Raw genomic sequence first — 14,399 nt, 5'->3', positions numbered from 1 at the left:
CCCACTACAACCTCCCCTTTCTTTCCGAAGTTTTCTTGACTGCCAGCGCTCATTTTCGGTCTTATTTCACGGAGCCCCTCATTTCCCATTTTCTGATTCCCTACATGCTTAGAGAGGGCCTCTGTTCTAGCAATCTTGGCGCCAAAGGGAGCCTAAGGGGGTTCAACGCTGGTCGACCACTGTTGACATGTCGTAGACACTCGAGTCACGGCCCGGGAGTGAAAAAGAAGTCACCCCGAGTTGTCCAAGTGGCGCTGGCTACCACCCCCAAGTGCAAGAAACAAAAAATACCTTAACATAAGTACTCGAGAAAGTGCTGGGGAAACAGCCCCGCCGGTAGCGCAGTGGTTATCGCACCAGACCAGTATTGTGGAGGTCGTGGGTTCGGATCCCACCCGGTGGGCATATTTTCACCTGTTTCTTTTGGACTCAAAAAATTCATCTCTTTCCATGACCCACTACAAGCTTCCCTTTGCTTTCCGAGGTTTTCTTGACTGCCAGCCTTTATTTTCTGTCTTATTTCATGGAGCCCCTCTATTCCCAATTTCTCATTAGCAACATGATTAGTGAGGGCCTTTGTTCTGGCAGTCTTGGTGCCAAAGGGAGCTTAACAGGGCTCAACGCTGGTCGACTACTCTGGAAATGTCGTAGACACTCGAGTCACGACCCGGGGGTTAAAAAGAAGGTCCCCTTCACCCCGAGTAGGCCGAGTGGCGCTGGCTACCACCCCCAAATGCAGAAAACAAAACCATACCTTAACACAAAAACCCGAGAAAGTGCTAGGGAAACAGCCCCGCCGGTAGCGTAGTGGTTATCACACCAGACCAGTATTCTGGAGGTCGTGGGTTCAGATCCCACCCTGCGGGCATTTTTTCACCACTTTCTTTTGGACTCAAAAAATTCATCTCTTTCTCTGACCCATTACAACCTCCCGATTGCTTTCCGAGGTTTCCTTGACTGCCAGTCCTTATTTTCTTGTCTTATTTCACGGAGCCCCTCTTTTCCCATTGTCTGATTCGCTACATGCTTAGCGAGGGCCTCGGTTCTGGAAGTCTTGGTGCCAAAGGGAGCTTGAGAGGATTCAACGCTGTTCGACTACTCTCGACATGTCGTAGAGACTCGACTCACGACCCGGGGGTTTAAAAGAAGGTCCCCTTCACCCCGAGTAGTCCGAGTGGCACTGGCTACCCCCCCCCCCCAAAGTACAGGAAACAAAAAAATACCTTAACATAAATACCCGAGAAAGTGCTGGGGAAGCAGCCCCGCCGGTAGCGTAGTGGTTATCGCACCAGACCGGTATTCTGGAGTTCGCGGGTTCGCATCCTACCCGGCGGGCGTTTTTTCACCACTTTCTTTTCAACTAAAAAAATTCTTCTTCTCTTTCTATGACCCACTACAACCTCCCCTTTCTTTCCGAAGTTTTCTTGACTGCCAGCGCCTATTTTCTGTCTCATTTCACGGAGCCCCTCATTTCCCATTTTCTGATTCCCAACATGCTTAGAGAGGGCCTCTGTTCTGGCAGTCTTGGTGCCAAAGGGAGCTTAACATTTTTCAATGCTGGTCGACTACTCTTGACATGTCGTAGACACTCGAGTCACGACCCGGGGGTTAAAAAGACGGTCCCCTTCACCCCGAGTAGTCCCAGTGGCGCAGGCTACCACCCCCAAGTGCCGGAAACAAAAAAATACCTTAACACAAATACCCGAGAAAGTGCTGCGGAAACAGCCCCGCCGCTGGCGCAGTGGTTATCGCACCAGACCGGTATTCTGGGGAACGTGGGTTCGGATCCCACCCAGCGGGCAGTTTTTCACCACTTTCTTTTCGACTCAAAAAATTCTTCTTCTCTTTCTATGACCCACTACAACCTCCCCTTTCTTTCCGAGGTTTTCTTGATTCGTAGCCCTTATTTCCTGTCTTATTTCACGGAGCCCCTCATTTCCCATTTTTTGATTCGCTACATGCTTAGCGAGGGCCTCTGTTCTGGCAGTCTTGGTGCCAAACGGAGCTTAAGAGGGTTCAACGCTGGTCGACTACTCTCCACATGTCGTAGAAACTCGTGTAACGACCCGGGGGTTAAAAAAAATGTCCCCTTCACCCCGAGTAGTCCGAGTGGTGCTGGCTACTACCCTCAAGTGCAGGAAACAAAGAAATACCTTCACATAAATACCCGAGAAAGTTCTGGGGAAACAGCCCAGCCGGTAGCGTAATGGTTATCGCACCAGACTGGTTTTCTGAAGGACGTGGGTTCGGATCCCACCCGGCGGGCATTTTTTCACCACTTTCTTTTCGACTCAAAAAATTCTTCATCTGTTTCAATGACCCACTACAACATCCCCTTTGATTTCCGAGGTTTTCTTGACTGTCAGCCCTTATTTTCTGTCTTATTTCACGGAGCCCCTCATTTCCCATTTTCTGATTCCCTACATGCTTAACGATAGCCTTTTTTCTAGTAGTCTTGGCGCCAAAGGGAGCCTAAGGGGGTTCAACGCTGGTCAACCACTCTCGACATGTCGTGGACACTCGAGTCACGGCCTGGGAGTTAAAAAGAAGTCACCCCGAGTAGTCCAAGTGGCGCTGGCTACCACCCCCAAGTGCAGGAAACAAAAAATACCTTAAAATAAATGCACGAGAAAGTGCTGGGGAAACCGTCCCGCCGGTAGCGTAGTGGTGATAGCACCAGACCGGTATTCTGGAGGTCGTGGGTTCGGATCCCACCCGTCGGGCATTTTATCACCACTTTCTTTTAGACTAAAAAAATTCATCTCTTTCTATGACCCACTACAAGCTTCCCTTTGCTTTCCGAGGTTTTCTTGACTGCCAGCCTTTATTTTCTGTCTTATTTCATGGAGCCCCTCTTTTCCCAATTTCTCATTAGCAACATGCTTAGCGAGGGCCTTTGTTCTGGCAGTCTTGGTGCCAAATGGAGCTTAAGAGGGCTCAATGCTGGTCGACTACTCTCGACATGTCGTAGACACTCGAGTCACGACCCGGGGGATAAAAAGAAGGTCCCCTTCACCCCGAGTAGACCGAGTGGCGCTGGCTACCACCCCCAAGTGCAGGAAACAAAAACATACCTTAACACAAATACCCGAGAAAGTTCTGGGGAAACAGCCCAGCTGGTAGCATAGTGGTTATCGCACCAGACCCGTATTCTGGAGGTCGTGGGTTGAGATCCCACCAAGCGGGCATTTTTTCACCTGTTTCTTTTCGACTCAAAAAATTCTTCATCTCTTTCTATGACCCTCTACAAGCTCCCCTTTGCTTCCGAGGTTTTCTTGACTGCCAGCCCTTATTTTCTGTCTTATTTCTCGGAGCCCCTCATTTCCCATTTTCTGATTCGCTACATGCTTAACGAAGGCCTCTGTTCTAGCAATCTTGGCGCCAAAGGGAGCCTAAGGGGGTTCAACGCTGGTCGACCACTCTCGACATGTCGTGGCCACTCGAGTCACGGCCCGGGAGTTAAAAAAAATGTCCCCTTCACCCCGAGTAGTCCGAGTGGCGCTGGGTACCACCCTCAAGTGCAGGAAACAAAAACATACCTTAACACAAAAACTCGAGAAAGTGCTGGGGAAACAGCCCCGCCGGTAGCGTAGTGGTTATCGCACCAGACCAGTATTCTGGAGGTCGTGGGTTCGGATCTCACCCTGCGGGCATTTTTTGACCACTTTCTTTTGGACTCAAAAAATTCATCTCTTTCTCTGACCCACTACAACCTCCCGATTGCTTTCCGAGGTTTTCTTGAATGCCAGTCCTTATTTTCTGTCTTATTTCACGGAGCCCCTCTTTTCCCATGGTCTGATTCGCTACATGCTTAACGAAGGCCTCTGTTCTAGCAATCTTGGCGCCAAAGGGAGCCTTAGGGGGTTCAACGCTGGTCGACCACTTTCGACATGTCGTGGACACTCGAGTCACGGCCCGGGATTTTAAAAAAATGTCCCCTTCACCCCAAGTAGTCCGAGTGGCGCTGGGTACCACCCTCAAGTGCAGGAAACAAAAAAATACCTTCACATTAATACCCGAGAAAGTTCTGTGCAAACAGCCCCACTTGTAGCATAGTGGTTATCGCCCCAGACCGGTATTCTGGAGAACTTGGGTTCTGATCCCACCCAGCGGGCATTTTTTCACCACTTTCCTTTCGACTCAAAAAATTCTTCATCTGTTTCAATGATCCACTACAACCTCCCCTTTGCTTTCCGAGGTTTTCTTAACTGTCAGCCCTTATTTTCTGTCTTATTTCTCGCAGCCCCTCATTTGCCATTTTCTGATTCGCTACATGCTTAACGAAGGCCTCTGTTCTAGCAATCTTGGCAGCAAAGGGAGCCTAAGGGGGTTCAACGCTGGTCGACCACTCTCGACATGTCGTGGACACTCGAGTCACGGCCCGGGAGTTAAAAAAATGTCCCCTTCACCCCGAGTAGTTCGAGTGGCGCTGGGTACCACCCTCAAGTGCAGGAAACAAAAAATACCTTAACACAAAAACTCGAGAAAGTGCTGGGGAAACAGCCCTGCCGGTAGCATAGTGGTTATCGCACCAGACCAGTATTCTGGAGGTCGTGGGTTCAGATCCCACCCTGCGGGCATTTTTTGACCACTTTCTTTTGGACACAAAAAATTCATCTCTTTCTCTGACCCCCTACAACCTCCCGATTGCTTTCCAAGGTTTTCTTGAATGCCAGTCCTTATTTTCTGTCTTATTTCACGGAGCCCCTCTTTTCCCATTGTCTGATTCGCTACATGCTTAGCGAGGGCCTCGGTTCTGGAAGTCTTGGTGCCAAAAGGGAGCTTGAGAGGGTTCAACGCTGGTCGACTACTCTCTACATGTCGTAGAGACTCGACTCATGACCCGGGGGTCAAAAAGCAGGTTCCCTCCACCCCGAGTAGTCCGAGTAGCACTGGCTACCCCCCCCCCCCTAAGTACAGGAAACAAAAAAATACCTTCACATTAATACCCGAGAAAGTTCTGTGGAAACAGCCCCACTTGTAGCATAGTGGTTATCGCCCCAGACCGGTATTCTGGAGAACTTGGGTTCGGATCCCACCCGGCGGGCATTTTTTCACCTCTTTCTTTTCGACTGAAAAAATTCTTCATCTCTTTCTATGACCCACTACAAGCTTCCCTTTGCTTCCGAGGTTATCTTGACTGCCAGCCCTTATTTTCTGTCTTATTTCACGGAGCCCCTCATTTCCCATTTTTTGATTCGCTACATGCTTAGCGACGGCCTCTGTTCTAGCAGTCTTGGTGCCAAAGGGAGCTTGAGAGGGTTCAACGCTGGTCGACTACTCTCGACATGTCATAAAGACTCGACTCACGACCCGGGGATTAAAAAGAAGGCCCCCTTCACCCCGAGTAGTCCGAGTGGCACTGGCTACCACCCCAAGTGCAAGAAACAAAAAATACCTTAACATAAATACCCGAGAAAGTGCTGGGGAAACAGCCCCGCCGGTAGCGTAGTGGTTATCGCACGAGACCGGTATTCTGTAGAGCCTGGGTTCGTATCCCACCCGGCGGGCATTTTTCACCACTTTCTTTTCGACTCAAAAAATCCTTCTTCTTTTTCTATGACCCACTACAACCTCCCCTTTCTTTCCGAAGTTTTCTTGACTGCCAGCGCTTATTTTCTGTCCTATTTTACGGAGTCCCTCATTTCCCATTTTCTGATTCGCTACATGCTTAGCGAAGGCCTCTGTTCTAGCAATCTTGGCGCCAAAGGGAGCTTAAGGGGGTTCAACGCTGGTCGACTACTCTCGACATGTAGTAGACACTCGAGTCACGACCCGGGGGTTCAAAAGAACGTCCCTTTCACCACGAGTATGCCGAGTGGCGCTGGCTACCACCCCCAAGTTCAAGAAACAAAAAATACCTTAACATAAATACCCGAGAAAGTGCTGGGGAAACAGCCCCGCCGGTAGCGTAGTGGTTATCGCATCAGACCAGTATTCTGGAGGTCGTGGGTTTGGATCCCACCCGGCGGGCATTTTTTCACCACTTTCTTTTGGACTCAAAAAATTCTTCATGTCTTTCTATGACCCACTACAAGCTCCCTTTGCTTTCCGAGGTTTTCTTGACAGCCAGCCCTTATTTTCTGTCTTATTTCATGGAGCCCCTCTTTCCCAATTTCTGATTCTCAACATGCTTAGCGAGGGCCTCTGTTCTGGCAGTCTTGGTGCCAAAGGGAGCTTAACATTGTTCAATGCTGGTCGACTACTCTCGACATGTCGTAGACACTCGAGTCACGACCCGGGGGTTAAAAAAAATGTCACCTTCACCCCGAGTAGTCCGAGTGGCGCTGGTTACCACCCTCAAGTGCAGGAAACAAAAAAATTTTCTTCTCATTAATACCCGAGAAAGTTCTGGGGAAACAGCCCCACTGGTAGCATAGTGGTTATCGCACCAGACCGGTATTCTGGAGAACGTGGGTTCGGATCCCACCCGGCGGGCATTTTTTCACCACTTTCTTTTCGACTCAAAAAATTCTTCATTTGTTTCTATGACCCACTACAACCTCCCCTTTGCTTTCCGAGGTTTTTTTGACTGTCAGCCCTTATTTTCTGTCTTATTTCACGGAGCTCTCATTTCCCATTTTCTGATTCGCTACATGCTTAACGAAAAGCTCTGTTCTTGCAATCTTGGCGCCAAAGGGAGCTTAAGGGGGTTCAATGCTGGTCGACTACTCTCGACATGTCGTAGACACTCGAGTCACGACCAGGGGGTTAAAATGAAGGTCCCCTTCACCCCGAGTAGTCCGAGTGGTGCTGGCTACCACCCCCAATTGCAGGAAACAAAAAAATACCTTACATAAGTACTCGAGAAAGTGCTGGGGAAACAGCCCCGCCGGTAGCGTAGTGGTTATCGCACCAGACCAGTATTCTGGAGGTCGTGGGTTCAGATCCCAACCTTCGGGCATTTTTTCACCACTTTCTTTTCGACTCAAAAAATTCTTCATCTCTTTCTCTGACCCACTACAACCTCCCGATTGCTTTCCGAGGTTTTCTTGACTGCCAGTCCTTATTTTCTGTCCTATTTCACAGAGCCCCTCTTTTCCCATTTTCTGATTCGCTAGATGCTTAGCGAGGGCCTCTGTTCTGGCAGTCTTGGTGCCAAAGGAAGCTTGAGAGGGTTCAACGCTGGTTGACTACACTCGACATGTCGTAGAGACTCGACTCACAACACGAGGGTTTAAAAAAAGGTCCCCTTCACCCGAGTAGTCCGAGTGGCACTGGCTAGCCCCCCCCCCCACCCCCAAGTACAGGAACCCAAAAAATACCTTAACATAAATACCCGAGAAAGTGCTGGGGAAACAGCCCCGCCGGTAGCGTAGTGGTTATCGCACCAGACCGGTATTCTGGAGAGCGTGGGTTCGTATCCCACCCGGCGGGCATTTTTCACCACTTTCTTTTCGACTCAAAAAATTCTTCTTCTCTTTCTATGACCCACTACAACCTCCCCTTTCTTTCCCAAGTTTTCTTGACTGCCAGCGCATATTTTCTGTCTCATTTCACGGAGCCCCTCATTTCCCATTTTCTGATTCCCTACATGCTTAGAGAGGGCCTCTGTTCTGGTAGTCTTGGTGCCAAAGGGAGCTTAACATTGTTCAATTCTGGTCGACTACTCTCGACATGTCGTAGACACTCGAGTCACGACCCGGGGGTTAAAAAAAGGTCCCCTTCACCCCGAGTTGTCCCAGTGGCACTGGCTACCACCCCCAAGTGCCGGAAATAAAAAAATACCTTAGCACAAATACCCGAGAAAGTGCTGGGGAAACAGCCCCGCAGGTAGCGTAGTGGTTATCGCACCAGACCGGTATTCTGGAGAGCGTGGGTTCGGATCCCACTCGGCGGGCATTTTTCACCACTTTCTTTTCAACTCAAAAAATTCTTCTTCTCTTTCTATGACCCACTACAACCTCCCCTTTCTTACGGAGGTTTTCTTGACTGTCAGCCCTTATTTTCTGTCTTATTTCACAGAGCCCATCTTTTCCTATTTTCTGATTCGCTACATGCTTAGCGATGGCCTCTGTTCTGGCAGTCTTGGTGCCAAAGGGAGCTTAAGGGTGTTCAAACGCTGGTCGACTACTCTCGACATGTCGTAGACACTCGAGTCACGACCCGGGGGTTCAAAAGAAGGTCCCCTTCACCCCGAGTAGTCCGAGTGGCTCTGGCTACCCCCCCCCCCCCCCAAGTACAGGAAACAAAAAAATACCTTAACATAAATACCCGAGAAAGTGCTGGGGAAACAGTCCCGCCGATAGCGTAGTGGTTATCGCACCAGACCGGTATTCTGGAGAGCGTGGGTTCGTATCCCACGCGGCGGGCATTTTTCACCACTTTCTTTTCGACTCAAAAAATTCTTCTTCTCTTTCTATGACCCACTACAACCTCCCCTTTCTTTCCGAAGTTTTCTTGACTGCCAGCCCTTATTTTCTGTCTCATTTCACGGAGCCCCTCATTTCTCATTTTCTGATTCCCTACATGCTTAGAGAGGGCCTCTGTTTTGGCAGTCTTGGTGCCAAAGGGAGCTTAACATTGTTCAATGCTGGTTGACTACTCTCGACATGTCGTAGACACTCGAGTCACGACCCGGGGGCTGAAAAGAAGGTCCCCTTCACCCCGAGTAGTCCGAGTGGCGCTGGCTACCACCCCCAAGTGCCGGAAACAAAAAAATACATTAACACAAATTCCCGAGAAAGTGTTGGGGAAACAGCCCCGCCAGTAGCGTAGTGGTTATCGCCCCAGACCAGTATTCTGGAGGTCGTGGGTTCGGATCCCACCCGGTGGGCATTTTTTCACCTGCTTCTTTCCGACTCAAAAAATTCTTCATCTCTTTCTATGACCCACTACAAGCTCCCCTTTGCTTCCAAGGTTTTCTTGACTGCCAGCCCTTATTTTCTGTCTTATTTCACGGAGCCCCTCATTTCCCATTTTTTGATTCGCTACATGCTTAGCGAGGGCCTCTGTTCTGGCAGTCTTGGTTCGAAACGGAGCTTAAGAGGATTCAACGCTGGTAGACTACTCCATCTCTTTCTATGACCCACTACAAGCTCCCCTTTGCTTCCAAGGTTTTCTTGACTGCCAGCCCTTATTTTCTGTCTTATTTCCCGGAGCCCCTCATTTCCCATTTTTTGATTCGCTACATGCTTAGCGAGGGCCTCTGTTCTGGCAGTCTTGGTTCCAAACGGAGCTTAAGAGGATTCAACGCTGGTAGACTACTCCATCTCTTTCTATGACCCACTACAAGCTCCCCTTTGCTTCCAAGGTTTTCTTGACTGCCACCCCTATTTTCTGTCTTATTTCCCAGAGCCCCTCATTTCCCATTTTTTGATTCGCTACATGCTTAGCGAGGGCCTCTATTCTGGCAGTCTTGGTGCCAAACGGAGCTTAAGAGGGTTCAAAGCTGGTAGACTACTCTCGACATGTCGTATAAACTCGGGTCACGACCCGGGGGTTACAAAAAATGTCCCCTTCACCCCGAGTAGTCCGAGTGGCGCTGGCTACCACCCTCAGGTGCAGGAAACAAAAAACTACCTTCACATAAATACCCGAGAAAGTTCTGGGGAAACAGCCCCGCTGCTAGCAAAGTGGTTATCGCACCAGACCGGTATTCTGGAGAACGTGGGTTCGGATCCCACCCGGCGGGCATTTTTTCACCACTTTCTTTTCGACTCAAAAAATTCTTCATCTGTTTTTATGACCCACTACAACCTCCCCTTTGCTTTCCGAGGTTTTCTTGACTGTCAGGCCTTATTTTCTGTCTTATTTCTCGGAGCCCCTCATTTCCCATTTTCTGATTCGCTACATGCTTAACGAAGGCCTCTGTACTAGCAATCTTGGCGCCAAAGGGAGCCTAAGGGGGTTCAACGCTGGTCGACTACTCTCGACATGTCGTAGACACTCGAGTCATGTCCCGGGGGTTCAAAAGAAGGTCCCCTTCACCCCGAGTAGTCCGAGTGGCGCTGGCTACCACCCCCATGTGCCGGAAACAAAAAAATACATTAACACAAATACCCGAGAAAGTTCTGGGGAAACAGCCCCGCCGCTAGCGCAGTGGTTATCGCACCAGACCGGTATTCTGGAGGTCGTGGGTTCGGATCCCACCCGGCGGGCATTTTTTCACCTCTTTCTTTTCGACTGAAAAAATTCTTCATCTCTTTCTAAGACCCACTACAAGCTTCCCTTTGCTTCCGAGGTTATCTTGACTGCCAGCGTTTATTTTCTGTCTCATTTCATGGAGCCCCTCATTTCTCATTTTCTGATTCCCTACATGCTTAGAGGGGGCCTCTGTTTTGGCAGTCTTGATGCCAAAGGGAGCTTAACATTGTTCAATGCTGGTCGACTACTCTCGACATGTCGTAGACACTCGAGTCACGACCCGGGGGCTAAAAAGAAGGTCCCCTTCACCCCGAGTAGTCCGAGTGGCACTGGCTACCCCCTCCCCAAGTACAGGAAACAAAAAATACCTTAACATAAATACCCGAGAAAGTGCTGGGGAAACAGCCCCGCCGATAGCGTAGTGGTTATCGCACCAGACCGGTATTCTGGAGAGCGTGGGTTCGTATCCCACCCGGCGGGCATTTTTCACCACTTTCTTTTGGACTCAAAAAATTCTTCTCTTTCTATGACCCACTACAACCTTCCCTTTCTTTCCGAAGTTTTCTTGACTGCCAGCCCTTATTTTCTGTCTCATTTCACGGAGCCCCTCATTTCTCATTTTCTGATTCCCTACATGCTTAGAGAGGGCCTCTGTTTTGGCAGTCTTGGTGCCAAAGGGAGCTTAACATTGTTCAATGCTGGTCGACTACTCTCGACATGTCGTAGACACTCGAGTCACGACCCGGGGGCTGAAAAGAAGGTCCCCTTCACCCCGAGTAGTCCGAGTGGCGCTGGCTACCACCCCCAAGTGCCGGAAACAAAAAAATACATTAACACAAATTCCCGAGAAAGTGTTGGGGAAACAGCCCCGCCTGTAGCGTAGTGGTTATCGCCCCAGACCAGTATTCTGGAGGTCGTGGGTTCGGATCCCACCCGGTGGGCATTTTTTCACCTGCTTCTTTCCGACTCAAAAAATTCTTCATCTCTTTCTATGACCCACTACAAGCTCCCCTTTGCTTCCAAGGTTTTCTTGACTGCCAGCCCTTATTTTCTGTCTTATTTCACGGAGCCCCTCATTTCCCATTTTTTGATTCGCTACATGCTTAGCGAGGGCCTCTGTTCTGGCAGTCTTGGTTCGAAACGGAGCTTAAGAGGATTCAACGCTGGTAGACTACTCCATCTCTTTCTATGACCCACTACAAGCTCCCCTTTGCTTCCAAGGTTTTCTTGACTGCCAGCCCTTATTTTCTGTCTTATTTCCCGGAGCCCCTCATTTCCCATTTTTTGATTCGCTACATGCTTAGCGAGGGCCTCTGTTCTGGCAGTCTTGGTTCCAAACGGAGCTTAAGAGGATTCAACGCTGGTAGACTACTCCATCTCTTTCTATGACCCACTACAAGCTCCCCTTTGCTTCCAAGGTTTTCTTGACTGCCACCCCTATTTTCTGTCTTATTTCCCAGAGCCCCTCATTTCCCATTTTTTGATTCGCTACATGCTTAGCGAGGGCCTCTATTCTGGCAGTCTTGGTGCCAAACGGAGCTTAAGAGGGTTCAAAGCTGGTAGACTACTCTCGACATGTCGTATAAACTCGGGTCACGACCCGGGGGTTACAAAAAATGTCCCCTTCACCCCGAGTAGTCCGAGTGGCGCTGGCTACCACCCTCAGGTGCAGGAAACAAAAAACTACCTTCACATAAATACCCGAGAAAGTTCTGGGGAAACAGCCCCGCTGCTAGCAAAGTGGTTATCGCACCAGACCGGTATTCTGGAGAACGTGGGTTCGGATCCCACCCGGCGGGCATTTTTTCACCACTTTCTTTTCGACTCAAAAAATTCTTCATCTGTTTTTATGACCCACTACAACCTCCCCTTTGCTTTCCGAGGTTTTCTTGACTGTCAGCCCTTATTTTCTGTCTTATTTCTCGGAGCCCCTCATTTCCCATTTTCTGATTCGTTACATGCTTAACGAAGGCCTCTGTACTAGCAATCTTGGCGCCAAAGGGAGCCTAAGGGGGTTCAACGCTGGTCGACTACTCTCGACATGTCGTAGACACTCGAGTCATGTCCCGGGGGTTCAAAAGAAGGTCCCCTTCACCCCGAGTAGTCCGAGTGGCGCTGGCTACCACCCCCATGTGCCGGAAACAAAAAAATACATTAACACAAATACCCGAGAAAGTTCTGGGGAAACAGCCCCGCCGCTAGCGCAGTGGTTATCGCACCAGACCGGTATTCTGGAGGTCGTGGGTTCGGATCCCACCCGGCGGGCATTTTTTCAACTCTTTCTTTTCGACTGAAAAAATTCTTCATCTCTTTCTAAGACCCACTACAAGCTTCCCTTTGCTTCCGAGGTTATCTTGACTGCCAGCGTTTATTTTCTGTCTCATTTCATGGAGCCCCTCATTTCTCATTTTCTGATTCCCTACATGCTTAGAGGGGGCCTCTGTTTTGGCAGTCTTGATGCCAAAGGGAGCTTAACATTGTTCAATGCTGGTCGACTACTCTCGACATGTCGTAGACACTCGAGTCACGACCCGGGGGCTAAAAAGAAGGTCCCCTTCACCCCGAGTAGTCCGAGTGGCACTGGCTACCCCCTCCCCAAGTACAGGAAACAAAAAATACCTTAACATAAATACCCGAGAAAGTGCTGGGGAAACAGCCCCGCCGATAGCGTAGTGGTTATCGCACGAGACCGGTATTCTGGAGAGCGTGGGTTCGTATCCCACCCGGCGGGCATTTTTCACCACTTTCTTTTGGACTCAAAAAATTCTTCTCTTTCTATGACCCACTACAACCTTCCCTTTCTTTCCGAAGTTTTCTTGACTGCCAGCCCTTATTTTCTGTCTCATTTCACGGAGCCCCTCATTTCTCATTTTCTGATTCCCTACATGCTTAGAGAGGGCCTCTGTTTTGGCAGTCTTGGTGCCAAAGGGAGCTTAACATTGTTCAATGCTGGTCGACTACTCTCGACATGTCGTAGACACTCGAGTCACGACCCGGGGGCTGAAAAGAAGGTCCCCTTCACCCCGAGTAGTCCGAGTGGCGCTGGCTACCACCCCCAAGTGCCGGAAACAAAAAAATACATTAACACAAATTCCCGAGAAAGTGTTGGGGAAACAGCCCCGCCTGTAGCGTAGTGGTTATCGCCCCAGACCAGTATTCTGGAGGTCGTGGGTTCGGATCCCACCCGGTGGGCATTTTTTCACCTGCTTCTTTCCGACTCAAAAAATTCTTCATCTCTTTCTATGACCCACTACAAGCTCCCCTTTGCTTCCAAGGTTTTCTTGACTGCCAGCCCTTATTTTCTGTCTTATTTCACGGAGCCCCTCATTTCCCATTTTTTGATTCGCTACATGCTTAGCGAGGGCCTCTGTTCTGGCAGTCTTGGTTCGAAACGGAGCTTAAGAGGATTCAACGCTGGTAGACTACTCCATCTCTTTCTATGACCCACTACAAGCTCCCCTTTGCTTCCAAGGTTTTCTTGACTGCCAGCCCTTATTTTCTGTCTTATTTCCCGGAGCCCCTCATTTCCCATTTTTTGATTCGCTACATGCTTAGCGAGGGCCTCTGTTCTGGCAGTCTTGGTTCCAAACGGAGCTTAAGAGGATTCAACGCTGGTAGACTACTCCATCTCTTTCTATGACCCACTACAAGCTCCCCTTTGCTTCCAAGGTTTTCTTGACTGCCACCCCTATTTTCTGTCTTATTTCCCAGAGCCCCTCATTTCCCATTTTTTGATTCGCTACATGCTTAGCGAGGGCCTCTATTCTGGCAGTCTTGGTGCCAAACGGAGCTTAAGAGGGTTCAAAGCTGGTAGACTACTCTCGACATGTCGTATAAACTCGGGTCACGACCCGGGGGTTACAAAAAATGTCCCCTTCACCCCGAGTAGTCCGAGTGGCGCTGGCTACCACCCTCAGGTGCAGGAAACAAAAAACTACCTTCACATAAATACCCGAGAAAGTTCTGGGGAAACAGCCCCGCTGCTAGCAAAGTGGTTATCGCACCAGACCGGTATTCTGGAGAACGTGGGTTCGGATCCCACCCGGCGGGCATTTTTTCACCACTTTCTTTTCGACTCAAAAAATTCTTCATCTGTTTTTATGACCCACTACAACCTCCCCTTTGCTTTCCGAGGTTTTCTTGACTGTCAGCCCTTATTTTCTGTCTTATTTCTCGGAGCCCCTCATTTCCCATTTTCTGATTCGCTACATGCTTAACGAAGGCCTCTGTACTAGCAATCTTGGCGCCAAAGGGAGCCTAAGGGGGTTCAACGCTGGTCGACTACTCTCGACATGTCGTAGACACTCGAGTCA

The 14,399-nt window shown here is 49.5% G+C and overlaps 6 non-coding genes across 6 annotated transcripts; all 6 read left to right on the top strand.

The window, feature by feature from the left end:
* Positions 1 to 330: 330 nt before the first annotated feature.
* Trnat-agu (transfer RNA threonine (anticodon AGU)) lies at positions 331 to 403 on the top strand. The gene has a single exon. It is a non-coding gene; the product is annotated as a tRNA-Thr (tRNA).
* Positions 404 to 3,578: 3,175 nt separating this feature from the next.
* Trnat-agu (transfer RNA threonine (anticodon AGU)) lies at positions 3,579 to 3,651 on the top strand. Its single transcript has one exon. It is a non-coding gene; the product is annotated as a tRNA-Thr (tRNA).
* A 2,249-nt stretch (positions 3,652 to 5,900) lies between these two features.
* Positions 5,901 to 5,973, top strand: Trnat-agu (transfer RNA threonine (anticodon AGU)). The gene has a single exon. It is a non-coding gene; the product is annotated as a tRNA-Thr (tRNA).
* Positions 5,974 to 8,703: 2,730 nt separating this feature from the next.
* Trnat-agu (transfer RNA threonine (anticodon AGU)) lies at positions 8,704 to 8,776 on the top strand. The gene has a single exon. It is a non-coding gene; the product is annotated as a tRNA-Thr (tRNA).
* Positions 8,777 to 10,954: 2,178 nt separating this feature from the next.
* Trnat-agu (transfer RNA threonine (anticodon AGU)) lies at positions 10,955 to 11,027 on the top strand. Its single transcript has one exon. It is a non-coding gene; the product is annotated as a tRNA-Thr (tRNA).
* A 2,178-nt stretch (positions 11,028 to 13,205) lies between these two features.
* On the top strand, positions 13,206 to 13,278 carry Trnat-agu (transfer RNA threonine (anticodon AGU)). Its single transcript has one exon. It is a non-coding gene; the product is annotated as a tRNA-Thr (tRNA).
* Positions 13,279 to 14,399: the final 1,121 nt, after the last annotated feature.

This window comes from Haemaphysalis longicornis, unplaced genomic scaffold (assembly GCF_048455015.1).
Source record: "Haemaphysalis longicornis isolate Haplotype H1 unplaced genomic scaffold, Haemaphysalis longicornis Haplotype H1 scaffold_11, whole genome shotgun sequence".
Lineage (NCBI taxonomy): Eukaryota > Metazoa > Arthropoda > Arachnida > Ixodida > Ixodidae > Haemaphysalis > Haemaphysalis longicornis.
This window is presented reverse-complemented; position numbering and strand designations above follow the sequence as displayed.